The 19,971-nt window shown below is 42.9% G+C and overlaps 1 long non-coding RNA gene across 1 annotated transcript; it reads right to left on the reverse strand.

Moving 5' to 3' along the window:
- Positions 1 to 4,447: 4,447 nt before the first annotated feature.
- Positions 4,448 to 11,179, reverse strand: LOC126984082 (uncharacterized). The gene is made up of 4 exons (XR_007736395.1): positions 10,991 to 11,179; positions 9,801 to 10,118; positions 6,115 to 6,369; positions 4,448 to 5,648 (listed from the first exon to the last, which is right to left on the reverse strand). It is a non-coding gene; the product is annotated as an uncharacterized LOC126984082 (long non-coding RNA).
- Between the last annotated feature and the right edge of the window lie 8,792 nt (positions 11,180 to 19,971).

A 19,971-nucleotide genomic window follows, 5' to 3' on the forward strand; every position in this document is an offset into this window, starting at 1 on the left:
TTATGCTTTATTATTTCCCCATAGATGCTATTTCGTGTTTTTTTCAGCATTTTACTTATTTATTTATTTACTTACACAATTTAACCCAGTAGCAGCGACGGGCCAAATTTGCGGCTTTACCATGTACCAGCGATGGGCCAAATTTGCGGCTTTACCGTGTACCAGCGATAGGCCAAATTTGTGGCTTTACCATGTACCAGCGATGGGCCAAATTTGCGGCTTTACCGTGTACCAGCGATGGGCCAAATTTGCGGCTTTACCATGTACCAGTGATGGGCCAAATTTGCGGCTTTACCATGTACCAGCGATGGGCCAAATTTCTGCCATGATATAAACCTCCCAAAATAGATGATGTATAAACTGATCACACATGCGTTGATATATTTTATGAAATGGTTTGCGTGAGTGATGATTCTTTCTCATTATTTTACTTAGAGGGGCCTTTAACATAACCTAACCTAACCTAGCCTAAGAAACATGACCCCCGCTGCTACCAGGTTAATTATGTATCATTGACTTATTGTTGATTATTTATTTATTACATCCGGTCAATCTACAGTTTCACCCAACCAATGATTTTCTCACTTGGGTCATGTTTTTCTGGTGATAGATGTAGTGAATTTAATTGCTGATTTTGTACCTCATTTCCGTCGCAAATGTCTACTTTTCGAGTTATGCCTCTTTTCAAGTTATGCCTATCCCCTGATTCTCAATGATCTTGGGGGACCTCGTGGGAACTTGGGTGGGGGAGCGTGAAATCGAGTAATATGAGTCATTTTAATGGGGTCACTTCTGCCAATCAATTATCAGCTAAAATATAATTCGGTGATCTGTTGAGGGTGATGTTTGTTGACTTTCTTATGACACAGTCTTTAGAAGTTGTCCATAACCCCTTAACTCTTATGATTGTAAAGGATTATCAAGTAACGTCTGGACTACTAGAATAACCATATACTTGTATCTTATAATATCTCTCTCATAACCCCTTAACTCTTATGATTGTAAAGGATTATCAAGTAACGTCTGGACTACTAGAATAACCATATACTTGTATCTAATAATATCTCTCTCCATAACCCCTTAACCTCTATGATTGAAAAGGTTAATCAAGTAAAGACTAATAGAATAACCAATATTTTAACTGTATATATTCTTGCAACAAACTTCATGGTTGTGGCCTATTATCTGAAAAAAAGGAATTAAATATTAAAAATCATAGTAATAACGAACTTTAATGAACATCAGTAGATTTCAATGGGAAAATAATAAAAAAAAGGGAACGCGGGTGGTGGCGCTTCTGCTGGTGTCCGTGACGTCAGGGGAGGAAGGAGCAACCAGCCCAACGTTGCCAGATTGTCGTACTCAGCCTCATATATACCGACTTCCGCCCCCCAAACTGTCTCCTGGTTCCCAATAACGAGATTAATTTATATTTATCGTTAAAATAGTTAATTCCTGATGTTTCTTGGCTATAGTTATGCGTCAGAAACCGGGAAATACTATGCTCTGAGTACGATAATCTAGCACCGGTGAACCAGCCAACGAGCGGCCGCCTGCCATTTGCACGAGGAAGGTGAGACAGGTAAGATGTGCAGAGTGTGGTCGCGCCTTTTGTTATGTTTCTTTTGTGTTGTTAGACATTGAGATTTGTTATGTACGATGATCCATCTTCAATATATGTGTGCTAATTGATTTGTTGAGTTGATAGAATAACTAGGATTTGATACGGGGAAGACCAGTGTGATGGTATTTGGGTTAAGTAGATTTTCTTTGTCCAAATAATGTAAATATAGGCTGCTTTGTGTGACAGTGATTGAGACTGAAATATATATAAATTGTAGCTACTTTCCAGACTCAAAACTAATGTACTTATTGAGGCTGTCTAATACGAGGAGCTGGTGGTGATGGTTGTTGTCGGGAGATATTGTTGAGTCAAGGTTTCGAAGCCTTGTCTCGCTGCGCCGAACCTGACCTGGTGCTTGAAGGCCAAACGAAGGACCCTTTGCCTTGTTTTTTTCCCCCATCCGATACTCCCCGAGAAAATTTGTGGTGTTAGTTGTGTGTGTGTAGCTCAGAGTTGCTAAATTAAAGGAGAGCGAGTCTAACGCAGATCGTCGATGGCAGTGTATGGCAAGTTTTTTCTCCCCTCCCCCCCAACACCCAACCCCGAAGATATCCCTCCCCTCAACCCCTTCCACCCTGCCTTTCGGATATTAAATAGTACACATGATAATCCGTTATTGCTTATTCTTCCATAGATATTTCCTTCCCCCTCTTGAGGCCTCTCTTCAGGGTTATTAGACGCTTTAATGTTGACAGCGGCGGAGCATGATATGGTTTGAGGTATCAGATGGGGTCGAGCAGTAATTAACTACCCATAGCACTCTTAACAATTAATACTTGGTGTCATTATCGTCGGACTTGTGTAGTAGTTGCGTCCTTATCAGACACGAATATGGTTTGATCGACTAATAAGCCTTGCTCTAGTTACGAGTCCAATTAACCGTGGTGAAATGTACACACGCACACACACACACACACACACAGAGAGAGAGAGAGAGAGAGAGAGAGAGAGAGAGAGAGAGAGAGAGAGAGAGAGAGAGAGAGAGAGAGAGAGAGAGAGAGAGAGAGAGAGAGAGAGAGAGAGAGACCAGCAAGGTATGGCAGAACTCGATTGAACTATCACAAATTCTTTGTCCAGTCAGAGAGAGCATCTTATGGTGCGTGAAGATTATTTGTGGTAGACCTATATCTTGCTAGGAGTCAAAAGTAATGTGCGTTTTTCTCTTCCAGGAGCTGAGGTGAATGAGGGTGAAGCAACGGTCAAGCACATCACTTCGGGGATGCAGAGCTCAGCTTGGAGGCGTTGCTGTGTTGTAGAAAATCTTCAAAATGCAAATTATGCGTCTTTGGGCCAGCATCTTAGCTCTCCTGCCATATTAAGAGCTGTTAAATGGCAAAATTATATACTACAAGCAACAAAAGGACTGTCAATATGAACTTTTGCAGTATAAAAAGATATCTAAATCTATATAGTAGGGCTGAAAATAACAATCCACCATATGATCCACACTTCTCTTACTTCTCTGGATTTTCATGTTCACTGCTGTGCCAACAAATTACAAACAATAGGAAACTCCATCAATATAAACCTTTGAAATAGGCCAGCAAGACTAACTAGTGTGACCAAGGCTCTCCACGCTAACCACATTCCTGCCTCATCTGTCTTGATTCACTGCAGTCCCAAAACACATGCAATGCAACTTATCATTGTCATCTTCTTCAACTTTATTAGCCTGTCTTTGTATGGGGTCACTCTTTTTGATGAGCAGCCTCCACCTTCCTCTGTTGCCTGCCATGTTAGTATTCAGATTATTTTCTCATGTCCACTGCTATGCAATGTTTCCATCTTGTTTTGGGTCTTCCTCTCCTCCTTCCTTGTAGTACTTCCATTTCCTCTCTTTTCTCATCATTCGTGACGTGCCCGTACCATCTTAGTCTTGCCTCTTGTGTCTTCCTCGAAAACTTTTCCCTTCACTTGAGATACCTTCTGTTAATATATGCTCCTACAGGGGCTAATGATCAAGTCAAGCTCATACCGAGTTATACATATATGATAATTTTTCAATCCTGTTGTATAGAAGTATTTACCAGCACCACAGAAGTTCAAATTGACAGTGTTCTTGTGTTTCTTGTAATATATAATTCTGTCAAGCTTCTAGTGTCAAGGTGACTGTGATACTGGCCCAAAGATGAGATTCTGCATTTTTGGGAGATTTCACACAACAGGTGTAGTGCTGTGACCTCCAAAAGATACTGGCCAAGGTCTTCTTCAGTTCATGGCATTACAAGAGTAGGTGGATTTTCAGGTTTTCAGTGCATTGAATGTCGTTATCTTACCTGATATTAGCAAACTACTAGATACATATTAAGGAAAACTGGGTCAACCATCGTGTTCATAATACATCATTGCATGTCATGAATTTAAATTACAGTAAGACTACAGTTATATGAAGACAATGGAAGGAAAATAAGTTTAAAAATTGTCACTTTTTGTTTCAACTTGCTATAACTCCTACAGTTTTGCTCACTTTGAATTTTGTCACCCTTTGAAATTGGCAGTTTCCAATTCTTTGGGTTTGTAACAAATACTGCTAAGGGAAAAAAGTATGTGGTCAATATTATCAAGAAAGTAAAACTACTTGGAACTGGCATTGTGACAGGTGAGCACTTAAGCACCTTTTGGAGGCCATGCGCTCACCTGTCACAGGACTCACAGCACCAGTTTGCAGCAGCTTTACTTTCTTGGCAAACTTGACCCCCTGCTTTTTACCTTATTGGTACATGTTACATACCCCAAAAACTGAAAGTGCAGATTTTTAAAGAAAATTAAATGTGAACAACGTAAGTTCTAGCGAGTCGACACAAAAGCAAGACAATGTTTCTACACTAATCTTAATATATGTGTAGTCTTACTGTAGTTAATTTAGGCACATGATATGCAGCAATGTATCATGAACACGACAGTATGCTCAGTTTTCCTAAGTATCTGGTAGTATGCTAACATCAGGTAAGAGCACAATATTTCAATGCACTGAAAACCTGAAAGTCCACCTGCTTGTGACACCATCAACTCTACACCCAGGCCAGTATATTTCAGAGACCACAGTAACATGCACCTAGGGTTCTCTCCAAGGCGTGGATGGAGTGCAAGCGAGACAGTGATCTTGTCTACAAGTCATCTATTAGCTGAGAACTCATGGGCGCAAGCTATGCCCATTACTTCTGCCCCAAGCCTTTGTGGAAGCACACCTTACTCAGCAGATCTTGGGGCCCATTACTCTGTAGTGTACTGTCAATAAATCTATATTATAATGTGTCCTATGCTTCTCCCCTACCTGCGAGGTGATAGAAACAAGTGGGCAGTTAGTTATACATGGGTTTATTCAGTAACAAATATTGGTTACATCAGAAAGCATCAGGATGACCCACTCTTACAGCGCCCAGGTACTTACCTTTCTCGGGAACTGTGCTGCACCACCGCCGCAGTGCCTCGCCTCTCCCACTGGTGGCACAGACCTGTGGGTGTCTAGGAAAGGCATTAGTGCAGTGAGGTAGGGGGGGTACACACAGACACCCACATGCACACACTGGGGAAGGGTGGGTCAGGGGCTAGATTGATCAAGCCACTTGTGAGACCTGTCATTGGTAAGTCTTCTGGCAACTCCACCATGAACGCTCCTTGTGTTTAGGCAGCTCTGATGGCAATGAATGAAGTGACTGTCTGGCAGTCACTTCATTCACTGCCATTGGAGCCACCTAAAGACCAGGGGCATTCATAGTGGATGGGGTTACCAAAAGACTCGCCAACGATAGGTATCATGAGTGGTTTGATGAATCCTGCCCCAGGAGGAAGAAGGGTACAGGGGATGGGAGAGTCCCTCTACCCTCTACAGGAACCCCGCCACCACGCCATGCACCCCTCCCCCCAAACCCTTTCCCTTCCCCCTCTAACACACACACACACACACACACACGGGAGGGACCTCAAGTGCGCAGGTCAAGGTGAACAGGATGCGCTGCTGGCCAACTCCTCCACACCATCGAGCAGCACCACAGGCACTCCTCTCGGCCTCCACCCTTCACCCCTGAGGAGAAGACGCCATTATAAGCACAGTATGTCCTCACACCTGGTACAAAGACTGCCAGTTTAGGAGACAATTAGCAGCAGTATTAGAATCTCATTTTGTAATAGATGTACATACTAAGGCCATGATGTCATCTGTCTCCCAATCTGCTAGCCACTGTACCAGGCAGGAGTTAAAGAAATTATCTATCAGGTCTAGTTATGCATTGTATGTTACACAAAAGTCATGTTGATTGGTCTTTTAATCTAAAATTTAAATGTATTCCAATATCTAAATAAAAGTATTGAAAAAAAAAATTGATGTTTTACCTTCAAACACACAAAACACTGTACACACACTGTACAAAACACTGTGTACACCCTAATGCTTTCTAATGCATTTATCAAAGTTTACAGTGCTGAAGGACATGAATGGTGAAACTCAAGAGCTACAGGAGGTATTTGAGCTTGAAGATCTAGGTACCCACGGAGGAAAATGTGAGTGCTGTGCAGGTTCAGGGATGACATCCAGGGGGGTTGTGTGAAGTCAGCTGAAGCCTGAATATTGGGATGATGACATGGATGGCTTGATAGTAACACAGGAGACTCTTGAATGCCGTCAGATGATGCCAGCTCCTTGAGTGGGTTACTGAGGGATGACTGGCCGACATTCTCCTTTTCTATGTACGTATACCATCATCAACCCATTTCCTGTAGCCATTAGATGGGGGGGAGCTATATTCCTGGGAAATAAGAAAAAAGTTTAGAGGGAAACAGACCATGAGTTATTGAATTATAATTAATCATTGCATTCTTACCAAAAAAAATATTTCCTATAAACAAAGGCCAAAGCTCAAGAGAGATCTAAGAAATAATACAAAGTTGAGGGCATACACCAAACTGTGCATGACCACAATGTCCATCTCCACCATATTAGCACTTGGGGCAGTGGTGAGGCAGAATACAGGGCCAGAGGGACATAATATGGGTTACCACAGTTTATCAGGCTTCCCCAGGCAGTACTCCTTTATTGACTGTGATGATGAACAGCTGTGCACTGACTACTCATGACTGGGATAGAACCCAAGCTAACAGATTCACAGCTAGGTGTGCCAACCATTACACCACAGCAGGGGTGGACAGAAGGAGAGAAAATGGTTGTTAACGGAAGGGGTTGTCCATTTTTCCTTGAGAAGGGGAAGCGGAGAAGGAGGGAGGAGTTTCTTACGGCTGCATGTGTGAATGTGGATTGAATGAGTGAAGAATGTAAGAGGAGAGAAATTATAAAGTTGATCATGAGAAGTAAAGTTGGGGGCATACATAACAGTGGTCAAGACTTCCGTGCTAATCTTGACTGAGATGAAGAAATTTTGAGAGGATTTACATCAGTCTTTTAGAAGTTTGGGGCATAAACAGAAAACTCTGCACTCTAACTCTTTTCATTGGACTATTTTCCCTGATAATCATAATTTATTTGCTCTCAAGGGTAAACATCCTCCTCGGTATTTGAATTTATGCAAGTCAAGGGTTTATGGGTTTCTGACACATCATAACTTTTATTGTTTTGTTCATACCACTATTCCTTCTTATACTATCCTTCTCCAAAGTTATAGTGCTATGGGTCAGTTGTGCTTGGTTCAGCATGATAAAATGGGTTGCTCGGGAATACCTTCTTTTAGGTACACAGTTCATACCCAGACTTTTTTATATGAATAACTTAACACCCCCTTAGTTTATCCTCTACTGTTATCTTCCTACATATTGTACTACTACAAAATGTATCGAGATAACTTCATATCTCTATCTCTTATATCTTAATATGACACTAATTTACCTCTTCTGTCTCTACTGGTAGATAATGAAAGTTTTTACAATAGAGTAGATGACCATACTAACCTGGCTTCTCTTTCTCTTACTCTGCGCTCACTCAATTCCTACCCATCACAGCATTAGTTACCATCTGCAACTCTATCATCCATATATGCTTGACATCACAACCCAGCCAGCAAAAAATGTGGGCCCCAGGTGGGCAACATATGGGAAAATGTGGGCAAAAATATGGGTTCCCAGTTGGGCAATCTTGGTGGGCCCCGGATAGGCAAATATGGGCCCCACATTTGCCCACACGGACCCCAGATGGGGGATGCAACAGGGTATCTGTGTGGGGCCCAGGTGGGCAAAGTGGGCCCCATGTGGTAACCATATGGGCATGCATGGGCAACATTTCCCTAGATGCACAGGATGATAGTTCCTGCTGCCCACAGATTCATTGTTGGAGCTCAAATGACATCCCTATGTACATCAGTTTATTGCCTTTTGTTGAAACCAAGAAATTACTTTCAACAAAAGGCAATAAACTGATGTACATAGGGATGTCATTTGAGCTCCAACAATGGATCTGTGGGCAGCAGGAACTATCATCCTGTTGGCTTAAGTACAGTATCCATGCTTATCAACCCGAGGCAAATTTATCAGGCAGATGTGCCAACAACACAGAATACACTCCATGAGAGCACAGTAAGAAGGCCCAGTCTTGGCAATGACCTTTCTCAGGGGCCAGGCAGCCTAGGAATCACCAACAACAACAACCCGAGGCAAAAAATATGTACTTAAAACTAAATCCTGGTTTGTTGCTTTTTGAAAACTACAAAAACACAAGTTATTTTTCATCCTACTGAAAATAATGCACTGGTTCCATAGGCCATGAATAGCCAGCCAACCAACTAATTCTGAACATGGGTTCGCTGGAAAATAGTAAATGAAAATACTCAATGCAATAAAATCAACACACATGAATAACAGCAGAATATTATTTGTACCTGTCTACAACTTTTGTGCAGATACATAAATTGCTTCTCCTAAGAGCATGAAAGCCCAGCTGTCTCATGGTCATGCCACTCAAATGTGGTTAATACAAAAACATAACAAGGGTAGGTGGGTGTGCAAGTGCTATATACAACAGCCCATACTGCACAACTAAAACAACTTCAAATAATGTCCTCATGAAGAAATACTCTAATTATTGCAATTTGGATCACCAGCAGTCATTATATACTCGACCCTTGATTTAACGGATAAATGAACCAACGGACAAAATCTGGAGCACAGAAATCAGTCCAAATCTTCTACATTTGATTCAGTTATGGCTTACCCTCTAATGATACCCAAAATAATAGTCAACAAAGCAAACCTCCGCCTACCGTGCCTAACAGTATATAGCTAGGAAGTATTATAGCAAGAGAGGCAGAATTTTCGGTGAAAATTCTCTCACTAGTCTCAGTCCAATTGCAGACAACAAATAAATAGGGCAAGGTCAGGCCTATAACTATCAACACACAGCCTACATATATACAGCATTACCCGGTAAGTTCAAGAACAGATACAGAGTAGATAAACATGTACAGTAGGCCTACTACATGTACTACATAATAGTACCTACAACATAAAATACCCACCAAAGCAAGGGAAAATTCGGTACAATTAATTAACAGCTGGGACCTAAATTAAAATTATTGTTGCACACCCACCTTTTTCTCCTCACCCGTACGTCAGATGGCCAACACCGGGGGTGTCAACAGCAACAATCCACTACACACGCAAAAACACTAGCTGGCAAGTGCACACTCACACCAACATACAATTTACAGGCACTCATTGCACAGAGTGCACCCTCGTGCTCACACCGTTCCAACCAGAGTTAAATTAGGTTAGATTACGTTAGGTTAGGTTGGTTTTAGTTAGGTTAGTTTTAGTTAGGTTAGGTTTAGTTACATTAGCAGGAATGGGTGTAAGCGCAAGGGTGCACTCTGCGTAATGAGTGCCCAATTTATGTAGGTATACCATCCAAACCCGCACTCACACACACAAGGAATAACCACTCGTACGTACTCACACACCTATATAGATGTGTATTGATCTAGAAAAAAATGTACACACTGAGACACATATGTTTCGGCCCAAACAGGGTTTTCTCCTGACGATGGAAAGAAAAAAAGCAACTGCACACTGTTACACAAGTAATACGAGCAACATACATACCGTACTGTACTACACCACACGAAACACATCCACACACATCATACTGTAAGTATTAGATGCAAACGGCAGGTCAGAGCAACAAGGAAATCACCAAAGACGGGGGGGGGGGAATCTTACTGTACTGTACTGTACTTACTGTACTGTGCTGTAGGCTGTGGTACCACAGCCTCTAGGTAGTGTCCCAAAGGTGCAAGTAGAAGGTGGACTGTTTGACTTGAGTTGCTCTGTTTTCTTGAGGAAGGTTCTGGTGAGTTTTAGGATCTTGAAGGCCAGGGTCTTGGTTACCACTCAGGAGGTCAGATACTGTGGGTCTGTGGATGTGGAGTGAGGCCAGTGAGTGGAGGAGTTTCCCTGGTTCTGGTTCTGGTGCTTTTCCCTCCAAAAACCGCTTGATCTTGATTTTACAGGAGACTCAACAGCTTCCCCTTGAGTCAGGCCTTTGGAACATCAACTCCTGTAAAGAAAAGTAGGTAAATTTATTGCAGATGTCAGAATAGGATTTGGGGGTTGAAACTATTTTTTCCTGATAGATTTCGATGTGCTCTTTATGAATTTGATAATTTTTTCCATCGCAATTTTTTTTTGCCCTCCACCCCCTCCTAACCAAACCAAAACTAACCTAAATTCCAGGGGAGAAGAAATTTTTTTTTTTTTAATATTTCTTCAATTAAAAAAATCACCCCTGCCCCCTAACATAACCAAAACTAACCTAACCTGACCCAATCAAACCTAACCTAACCCACCTAACCTAACCTAATCTTACCTAAAGTATAGGGGTGAGGGTGGGGGGGAATTGCGATGGAAAAAATTGTCAGATTTATAATCAGCACATCGAAATCTATCAGAAAAAAGTAGCTTCAACCCCAAAATCCTATTCTGACCACTGTGATAATAATAACGAAAAATACACATGAACAATACACAGCATACACAATATATCCTCTATACCTGGCACACCACATTCTCTCCAAGTACTCCTTTACTGCCACAATCATCTTTTCAGTCGTCTCCCCACATAGTTCCAGCAGCAACACCATCTCTTCTGTACCTTTCATCCTTTACATCCCAGTTCTAACAGAACTGCTCTCATCTCTCTACCATACTTCTCAACTTCCAGTACCACGTGCTCAACAGTTTCATCCTTTCATCACATCCTAAGGTACACAAGGTTCCTGTTTTCCAAGTTTCGAGTTGGTCTTGATACCAACACAGGAAACCAAAGCTCACCCCTCTCACACGCCACTCCACTCCACCTGGTGGTCACACCACTCTCACACACGCCACAGGTGCTCACAGGCATCTTCAAGAATAAGTAGGCTTACTCACAGCAAAAACTAGGGTCAGAAGAGTCGCAAAATCGTCGTTAAATCAGGTGAATCAAGTCCGTTCTTCTCTCTCCGCTCCATTTTGAATATTCTCGATCTTGACCTTGATGTTACAGGTGACTCAAGATTCCTCTTGAGTCAGGCCTTTGAAACGGCAGCTCCCGTAAAAGACAAAACAAAAACATACTAACAACACACAAACTACACACTATACTCTCTACGATCTTGATCTTGATGTCACAGGTGGCCAGGCTCGGGATTTCTCCCCAGCCAGGCCTTTGTAGCGGCAGCTGGAACACCACCTGGAACACCACAATCATTGTCTCTGTCATCTCCTCGCTCTTTGCGCCTTTTCCTCGGCCGGACTAAACAGCTTTGCAACAAAATAATGTGCTATCCAGATTAATAATGAAGTTTTATTTTAACTTTCAGGATTGGGAACTATAATGACCTTTAAAATTAGAGAAAATTCACAAAATGCGTTTTAGAACACTCCTGACAGCTGATCCAAAATGGCCCACATTGCCCATATGGGTCCCACATCAGACCCATGCTTATAAACATTGCCCACAAAGGGCCCACATGGGCCAAATGGGCCCAACTCCGCCCACTCACAAACCCATATGGGGCCCACATTTTTTGCTGGCTGGGGTTAGACTTCCCCATTCCCATCCCTTACCCGTGGCCACAACCCGTAGTGCAAAGCGTCCCCATGTGGTTGGGGTTGCTTTACGTTACCCCGTGAGGGTGCGGATGGGGTGGGAGAAGTGTTGACTCTGCGGGATAGAGAGCAGTGCAGGGCCCGTATTCTCGAGAGCTATTAACTTTTACTCTTAAAGTTACTATCAAAGTTAATAGTTTCAAATTATTAAGAGTAAAAGCTATCCTCGTCAACTTTGAGTGTAAGTATTAGCAAATCCTGGCTACTATTATCTTCTTTATGGCGGGCTCGTTGCTAAGGACGCCTCCGTGCAAAAGGTAAACATCCTACATGAATTAAGTATATATTTCAAAAGAAAAATAAAGAAAAGATGTATAAATGTACAACAGAAACATAATAAATGGCAAACACAAGAAAATAGTGAGTTTTGTGGCAGATAAAGCAGCCTCAATTAAAGGCTGTTTTTACTCCGTCACTCTTCAATACCCTTATCTCCCCTCCTGCGTCATGACTTGCTCTGCTGAAATTACCGCACCATAACCATGTCATCTGCCCCAATGAACACATCTATGGGCCGGAGATCCAGCGCAGAAAATGAGTAAGTTTAATTGGTCGCCAGATGAAACGGTCTTCTTACATCAAATTCAAGAAAAAATTCGTATAATCAGAGGGTGTTATGGGAAGAGTATCACCCCTGAGGATAAGAAGAGAGCGTGGACTGAAGTGGCAGAAGCTGTAACAAGGTTAGTAATCACATATTCATGGTTCAATTAGCTTACAAACTAACCTAACCTAATCAATTGAGTATTTTTTGCATAATAACACAACCATGCACTGACCTTCCAAACAGAACATACCTTTTTATTCTGTATCTGAATAGTTTCATTGTGACCATTTCTGCCACAACCCCCTCTCCCTCAACAACCTAACATAACTAAACCTAACCATGCCAAACCTGCCCCGTCCTACCGAACACATCCTAACTTAACATGCCAAGTTTGTTGGGGGGGAAGAGGGGGTTGGTATAGATAGTTAAGGCATATTTGCCAGACTATGGACACTTTTACAAGTACTTTATGTCAAGACTTTATGGGAATAGGTAGGTTTCGTGAGAATGGTAAAGTAAGATTAAAATAGTATATTTATAGCATTGGTCAAACAGATTATGGTGATATAATGTTAGATTGGAATGTACTCAAGATAATGAAATTAGGGTTAACGCTTTTATTTTTTTTGTTACATATTCACATATCCATGATTCAAGTAACTTGCAAACTAACCTAACCTCGTCAAATGGGTATTTTTGTATACAAACACAACCACAGAGTTTCCAAACAGGACATACTTTTTCCTACTGCTCCATGTGAATAGCATCATCATGACCATTTCTGCTGCAACCCCCACTCCCTCAACAATCTAACATAACTAAACCAACTCCTGCTAAACCTGTCCTACCTAACACGTCCTAACCTAACATGGTAGGTCCCCAAGTTTGTTAGGGTGGAAAGGGGGTTAGTATAAGAGAGTCAAGTCATATTTACCTGTTATTTTATTTATTCCTTATTTAGATTTTTTTGGGGGGGTGGGTGGGTTGGGCATGCCAGACTCTCAACACTTTTACAAGTATTTTATGTTAAGACTATATCGAAATAGGTAGATTTGATGAGAATGGTAAAGTAAGATTAAAATATTATTTTGATAGCATTGGTCAAACAGTTTCTGGTGATATAATGTTAGGTTTGAAGTACTCAAAAGAATGGAATTAAGATTAATGCTTTGAATTTTTTTGTATAGCTGTATTGTGTAATATCATCCTACTTAGAGAAAAGCATTTTAGAAAAGTAGGTAATGAAAAGTAGTATTTATGGCCATGTTCATAACAACTAAAAAGTTAATGTCTTATGATGCATGTAAATAAAATACCGGTACTGATTTAGCTTTCCATCACAGCATGTATTAATGTTATTGGAGAAGGTATGGGAAATAAATAGCATGCCATAGTGAAACGATTAAGAAACTTGCTTTACATTTATACCCTGACAGTGCCTTCCCTGGGAGTGGACCCCGTACGCAGGATGACTGTGAGAGGCGTTGGTACAACGTACAACAAAAATCAAAGCCTTGCATTGGCAAGTGCAAGAATGAGCAGTGGCACTGGTAATTTTTTTTAGTTGTTATGTCTTTAATTGTAAAACTTATATCAATTAGTTTTTTATGTGCTCACAGAATGCAGCTATACTGGCCACAATGCCTTTATTTCAGCTTAAAGTTAATAAGTTCATAGCAGTGAACTGCATATTTGATATAGATTTTTTTTTAATGTTCATCTGTCAATGACTATCAATCTATCTAAATACCTTGGTTGTCTTCCCCCAATGAAGGGTTTTAGCCAAGACAGGCACACACTTACTCACACACTCACACTCATGTACACCACTCTCTCAGCTGCACAGCCCCTGAGGGAGTAAAAAAGGCCCTCACTGTATGGGGGATTAGCTGCACAGTTCAGACAGGGAACTTCCACACCAAGGCCCCACAGCATACACTGGTTTACGCCTGCCCCTTTATAACAATGACATTTCCCCCAGCACCTGAGTGCCCCACACGTGTGGCACCACAGATACGCAGGTGCCTGCCTATATAACTATGACATTAACTGTGGTAGATAGGCTGGTGTATGACATCAGGCTGCTCCTCTCATGTATTTGAAGGGGTACCAGAGCCATTCAGCATTGACATGATGTGCTAGGGATAGGACAGCAGCAACAGTCAAGCAGCAGTGAAATATTGACTGGCCTGTATGTTTTTGGCAAAAACTTTTATATTCTCATTAAAACAATTTATTAATCACCCTTAAATTCATATTTTTTGTAGATACACACTTTATCAGTATTGCTAGAGACCATCCCAGCACATTGTTCATTACTTGTGGAAAAGATAGCATTAGCTGCTCCGGCAACAGCCACTGCTTCAACATCTGCTGGCCCAATGACACCAGCCACTGCTTCATCATCTGCTGGCCCTATGACACCAGCCACTGCTTCATCATCTGCTGGCTCAATGACACCTGCCACTGCAAGGGATGACAATGAAGCTGCTCCACCACAGTCACCACCTACTTCATCGGAGTTAAGAGATGCCTTTCATAGGGTAGCAGTATAATTTTTTGATGCTGGGGCTGAATATTACTGCCTCAAGGCTATGATTTTGTCACTTTTTTTTTATTACTGAGGAGGTTAGGGTGTAAGGGGTGAAAAATAATCTCTGCTGTTTTTCGACAGAAATGGTAAGCAAATTCATTCAAAGCACAAAATTTACCAGAAAAAAAATTGTGTGCCATTGTGAGTGGGTTCACTTGAGATTGGGCTCCAATACGCCTCCGTGGTCTAGTGGTCAGCATGCCTGGCTTCTACGCGGGCCCGGGTTCGAATCCCAGCCCGGGCAGTCGGCGTGCAGCTCACCCAGCTGATCATCCTCCCTCTCGGGCTGGTCGATAAATGACTACCTGGGGAAACTGTGGTAACCCGGATGTCACACTGGCCCTGTGTCCCGGGGTAATGGGCTCCCTCCCACCACAGGCTCAAGGGCCAATGTTACAGAGATGAGCATTAGCTTATAACACCTTTAGGCACCGATCATATTTGCATTTTATGTAGTCTGTGATGCAGGCAATGCAAGACAATGCAAGATGGCGCCACTATAAAACACTCGCCTGCGCCAGAACGGGCTGGGCCGACCATCATGCCCCACCTGGAAGAAGCCTTGGGCCCACCGGGAAGATGCCTACCCGCGCAATAGGCAGCAACGTAAAAAAAAAAAAAAAAAAAAAAAAAAAGGCAGGATATTCATTAGCACATAATTAGACTCATGCTGCTCTCCAGTGATCTCTGATGAACTCACAATCAAAGATGTAGTATACCTATATGGTAGCATTGAGTAATCTTAGGTCACTTGGCAAAGTGTTCACCTAAGTCCGACCCAAGCTGACAACATAAACCTAAGCGTGTTTGCAGGCTGAGTGTTTAGAATATTGGCATAATAATAAAAGATGCTGAGAACTAGATTCCACTAATAGAGTAATTATATACTGAATTTGTAATGGAGCCAAGATAAAAATGCTGTGTTTTTCAGTGGTCATACCATGATCTCATGAAAATAAATAGGTTGACATATATAATTAATTACTACGTCTTTTGGGTTAAGATTCATTTTAGGTCCGTGCCAGTATCTCATTACCTACCTTATGAAACATCAGTATCTCTTCATATATCTTTTCTACAAACCTTCAACAGTCGTGGAAACGCTTTGAAAATCCAATTCAAGGACTTTTTTTTTTACTCTTGAAAATATGGGATAATGTTTACGAAAGCGCGTCGCCTCCTCTGGTGCTGGCCGCGGCGGGTGTTGCGAGAAATACCTCCTCGCTGAAATAAGTCACATATACATGAGGGGGGGGGCCCAGGGGGGGGCGTAGCCCCCCTGGTTAGAAGGGGGGGTCGAGGGGGGCGCAGCCCCCCCGTTAGTAGGTCGTAAAGTTCGGTTGGAGTAGTTTAAATATGCTCCCCGACCCTAAGCCCTCTGCGAGCTATTTTGCAGCTGCGGCGGCTGCAGTGTCGCCGCGGCCAGCAGAGGAGGCGACGCGTTTTCGTAAACATTATCCCCTATTTTCAAGAGTAAAAAAAAAGTCCTTGAATTGGATTTTCAAAGCGTTTCCATGACTGTTGAAGGTTTGTAGAAAAGATATATGAAGAGATAATCATGTTTCATAAAGTAGATTATGAGACACTGGCACGGACCTAATACGAATCTTTACCGAACCGACGTCTTGTTTACGTGCGCTCGCCCTGGCTGTTGCTGCTGCTGCCCCGATCGTGGCGGACTCTAGCGGCGACGCTTTCACATGAGGCGCCAGATTCAAAATGCCCCATACTGAACCTAATGTACTATATAATCATATCCTCAATCAACTTTTTTCATAGTATGTTACAAACATTTAGCGAGCAGTTATTTTCTTTGTAATGCAAGTATTCTAAACGCTTTTAATCAATACCTACGAGGAAGTAAGGATCGAGTGAAATGACTAACACATTAGTCACGGTCTTTTTGACGAAGGATTTGACTAACTTTGGTGTCAAATCGTGTAGAGGGAACAAGGCAGGTGTGACTCTACCGTGCGCTGCATCAACCATGTTGCTAATAACCTGCTGATTTGCCGTTGCGACGGAGTTAATGACGTTTTCCAATACATGCAAGGCCTGATCTAGGAGGAGAAACTGATTCACCTGGTCGATCTGTTTGACAACTATGTTGATAACCTCTACCATCTTATTTGTCTGCTCTAGCAGTTCCTCAATGTTAGTATGCAATCGCGCAAGTTTTCTATAATTGGCGTTGATCACCCTGCGGTTTCGAGCAGCAAAGGAAAGTACACGAGCGTAGTGGTCCCGCAAATCGCGAACGTCCTTGTCGGTAGCCGTACCGAAAAGGAACTTTGAGGCGGACCCAACGATGTTGAGCAACCCCCTCTTTACCCGAGAGTGAACTGAGTGAAAACTATAATCATGTCTACCCCATCAACTTTTCCCCGTAAGAACAGAACCCTATCCTCCAGTAGTTGAAAAAGAATCAGAGAGTTGGTACTAGAAGGTGCCTTTGATTCCCTAGTCATGGCAGCCCGTATGGCGTCTGCCATGCCGAGTAGTTTTTCTGAGACTATCCTATTTGTGTCCGTGGTGTTGGTCAAGGAAGTATATGGATATTTTACGAGGAGCACATCTTCTATGAGGAAGACCTCTCCTATTTGTGCCGTGAGGGCACCAGGCTTCAGGTGGATGGGTGTTGTTGCAAGCAGGGAGCCGAGGGACAAGATGGTCAGAAAACGCATCATCATGATCTGAAAGTGGTGGGAATGGAGTATTTAAACCCGTGGTCTCAAGTTATAGCTATGGGTGTTGGGATTATCTTGTTGAACATTTGACTCTGAGGGGGAAGTACCAATATCAAGGTCCAAAGGTGAGGGAATTACTTTCAGACGATCACTGTGAACTTCTAGACTGACTCCACTATTCGACTCGAGAACCTCGAACCGATTTCCCCTGACATTCCGAACAACTCGGTAAGGACCCACAAATTTAGCCCCCAGTTTCGAACTCCTTTCCGCTTGCTTAATCATGACTGTGTCACCCTCTTTTAATTTCACCGGGACGGCCTGTTTGTGTTGTTTTGACATAATTTCAACCTTCGTAGCTTTTAACGTACACCTAACTTCTGAGTGTATCTTGGAAAACATATGCATCTGCTGTTGTGCGTACCTATCAATGTTGTAGAGAGGTTGTTGTGGGATTGTTAGGAAGTCGTACGGATGACGTTTCTCCACCCCATATGAGATGTAGTAGGGAGACTTCCCCGTAGAGTCGTTTACCGACGTATTTATGGAAACGGCTATATGCGATAGCCAATCCTCCCAGTTATCGTGGAGATCGTTCACGATAGGCCTGAGGACCTGTAAGATTTTCCTATTATCCCTCTCCGCAAACCCATTAGCAGCTGGGTGGTAAGCTGTGATGAAGGATTGCGTGATGTTAAACTGAGCGCATATTTCGCTCAATACTGAGTTCCTAAACTCGGTGCCATTTTCACTCAAAAGAATTCGAGGAGACGAATGTGAACACAACACGTGAGTCACGAGGGCATAGGCCACGCGTGTGGCTGTCTTGTCCTTGAGAGGCGCTAGAACTAGAAACCTAGAGAACTGGTCGACGCACACCAATAAGTAGCGCGAGCCATGTTGGCTCTGGGGGAGCTGTAATAAGTCTATATTAACAACATCCCATGGCGCCTCTGGTACTGGGTATTGCAACATAGGTGCTGGCCCTTTGACGGACCCCTTGTGCTTAGCACAAACGACGCAATGTGCGACATGTTTTTCTACATCAACCCGTAATGTGGGCCAGTAGAATTTTCGTCTGGTGACAGATAGCGTCTTGTCTCTTCCTGGGTGACCCGCAATGGGTGTGTTATGGACCAGCTTAAGCGTCACGGGGACGTATTTGTCTGGGATGACCAGTTGTTCTATAGGTACCGGTTTGGTTGGCCATGACCTACAAAGGAGGTTGTCCTCTGATAGGAAGAATTGTGAAAAGGGAACTGGCAATTCAGGAAGGTTTGATTCGTCTCCCGACTCGAGGGCGTAAATTAACCTCTTCCACACAGGGTGGTCTCGCTGAGCAGTGTGTAGCTCAGGTGAAGTGAAGTTGTGGATGACCTCTGGGGTGGTAATCGCGCCTATCGGAATATTCCGAGATAAGGCATCTGCGACCACATTTGTTTTCCCGGTGATATATTTTATCTCCGGATTGTATGCTTGGATCGTTAAGAACCATCTTGCCAGACGACCGTGTAGGTTTTTTCCCTTGAAAAGATCAGTTATGGCCGCGTGGTCCGTATACACCACAATTATGTACCCCATCACTATGTCACGAAAATGCTTCAGAGCCCACACAATGGCAAGAGCCTCTAGGTGGGTAACAGAATAGTTCTTTTCCGGAGCTGTAAGTACTCGACTGGCGAACGCTATCACATGCTTTTTGCCGGACTTATCTGTTTGCATCAGAGCGGCTCCTAGTCCACTAGCCGAAGCGTCGGTACAAAGCTGAAAGGGGTCCTTGAAATCCGGAAAGACAAGGACCGGAGCCTGTGTAAGCGCTTTCTTTAAATCCTCAAAACTCGTTTGTTGAGCTGGGAGCCACTGAAATGGTACGTCTTTCTTTAAAAGATGGGTTAGGGGACTCGCGCGTGCTGCGAAGTCCTTTATGAAAGGCCTGTAATAACCTGCGACACCCAAGAAAGACCGTACCTTGTCCGCAGACGTTGGCTGAGGGAACTCGGCAATAGCCTTTATTTTGTCGTCCACTGTGTGGATGCCGAATTCGTCCACGACATGCCCCAAGAACTTGATCCGAGGCTTTAAAAATTCACATTTGGTGATTTTGAGCTTTAATCCGACCTCTTGAAGTCTGTGTAGGACTGCTTTTAGTGTTTCCATGTGTGCATGCACGTCTTTACTTGCTATGATGATGTCGTCTAAATACACATAGACAGAGTTGCCCAGCAAGTCACCAAAAATACTGTTCATTGTCCTTTGGAAGGTCAAGGGAGCTCCTTTGAGCCCGAACGGCATCCTCGTCCACTTATAGTGGCCATGAGGCGTGCTGAAAGCCGTTATTTCACGTGACTCGGGGGCCATGGGCAGTTGCCAGTAGCCACTGACCAGATCAAGACTCGTAAAGACTTTATTTCCTCTACCGAGACACATCAGAAGA

This window comes from Eriocheir sinensis, chromosome 55 (genome assembly GCF_024679095.1).
Source record: "Eriocheir sinensis breed Jianghai 21 chromosome 55, ASM2467909v1, whole genome shotgun sequence".
NCBI classification, from domain to species: domain Eukaryota; kingdom Metazoa; phylum Arthropoda; class Malacostraca; order Decapoda; family Varunidae; genus Eriocheir; species Eriocheir sinensis.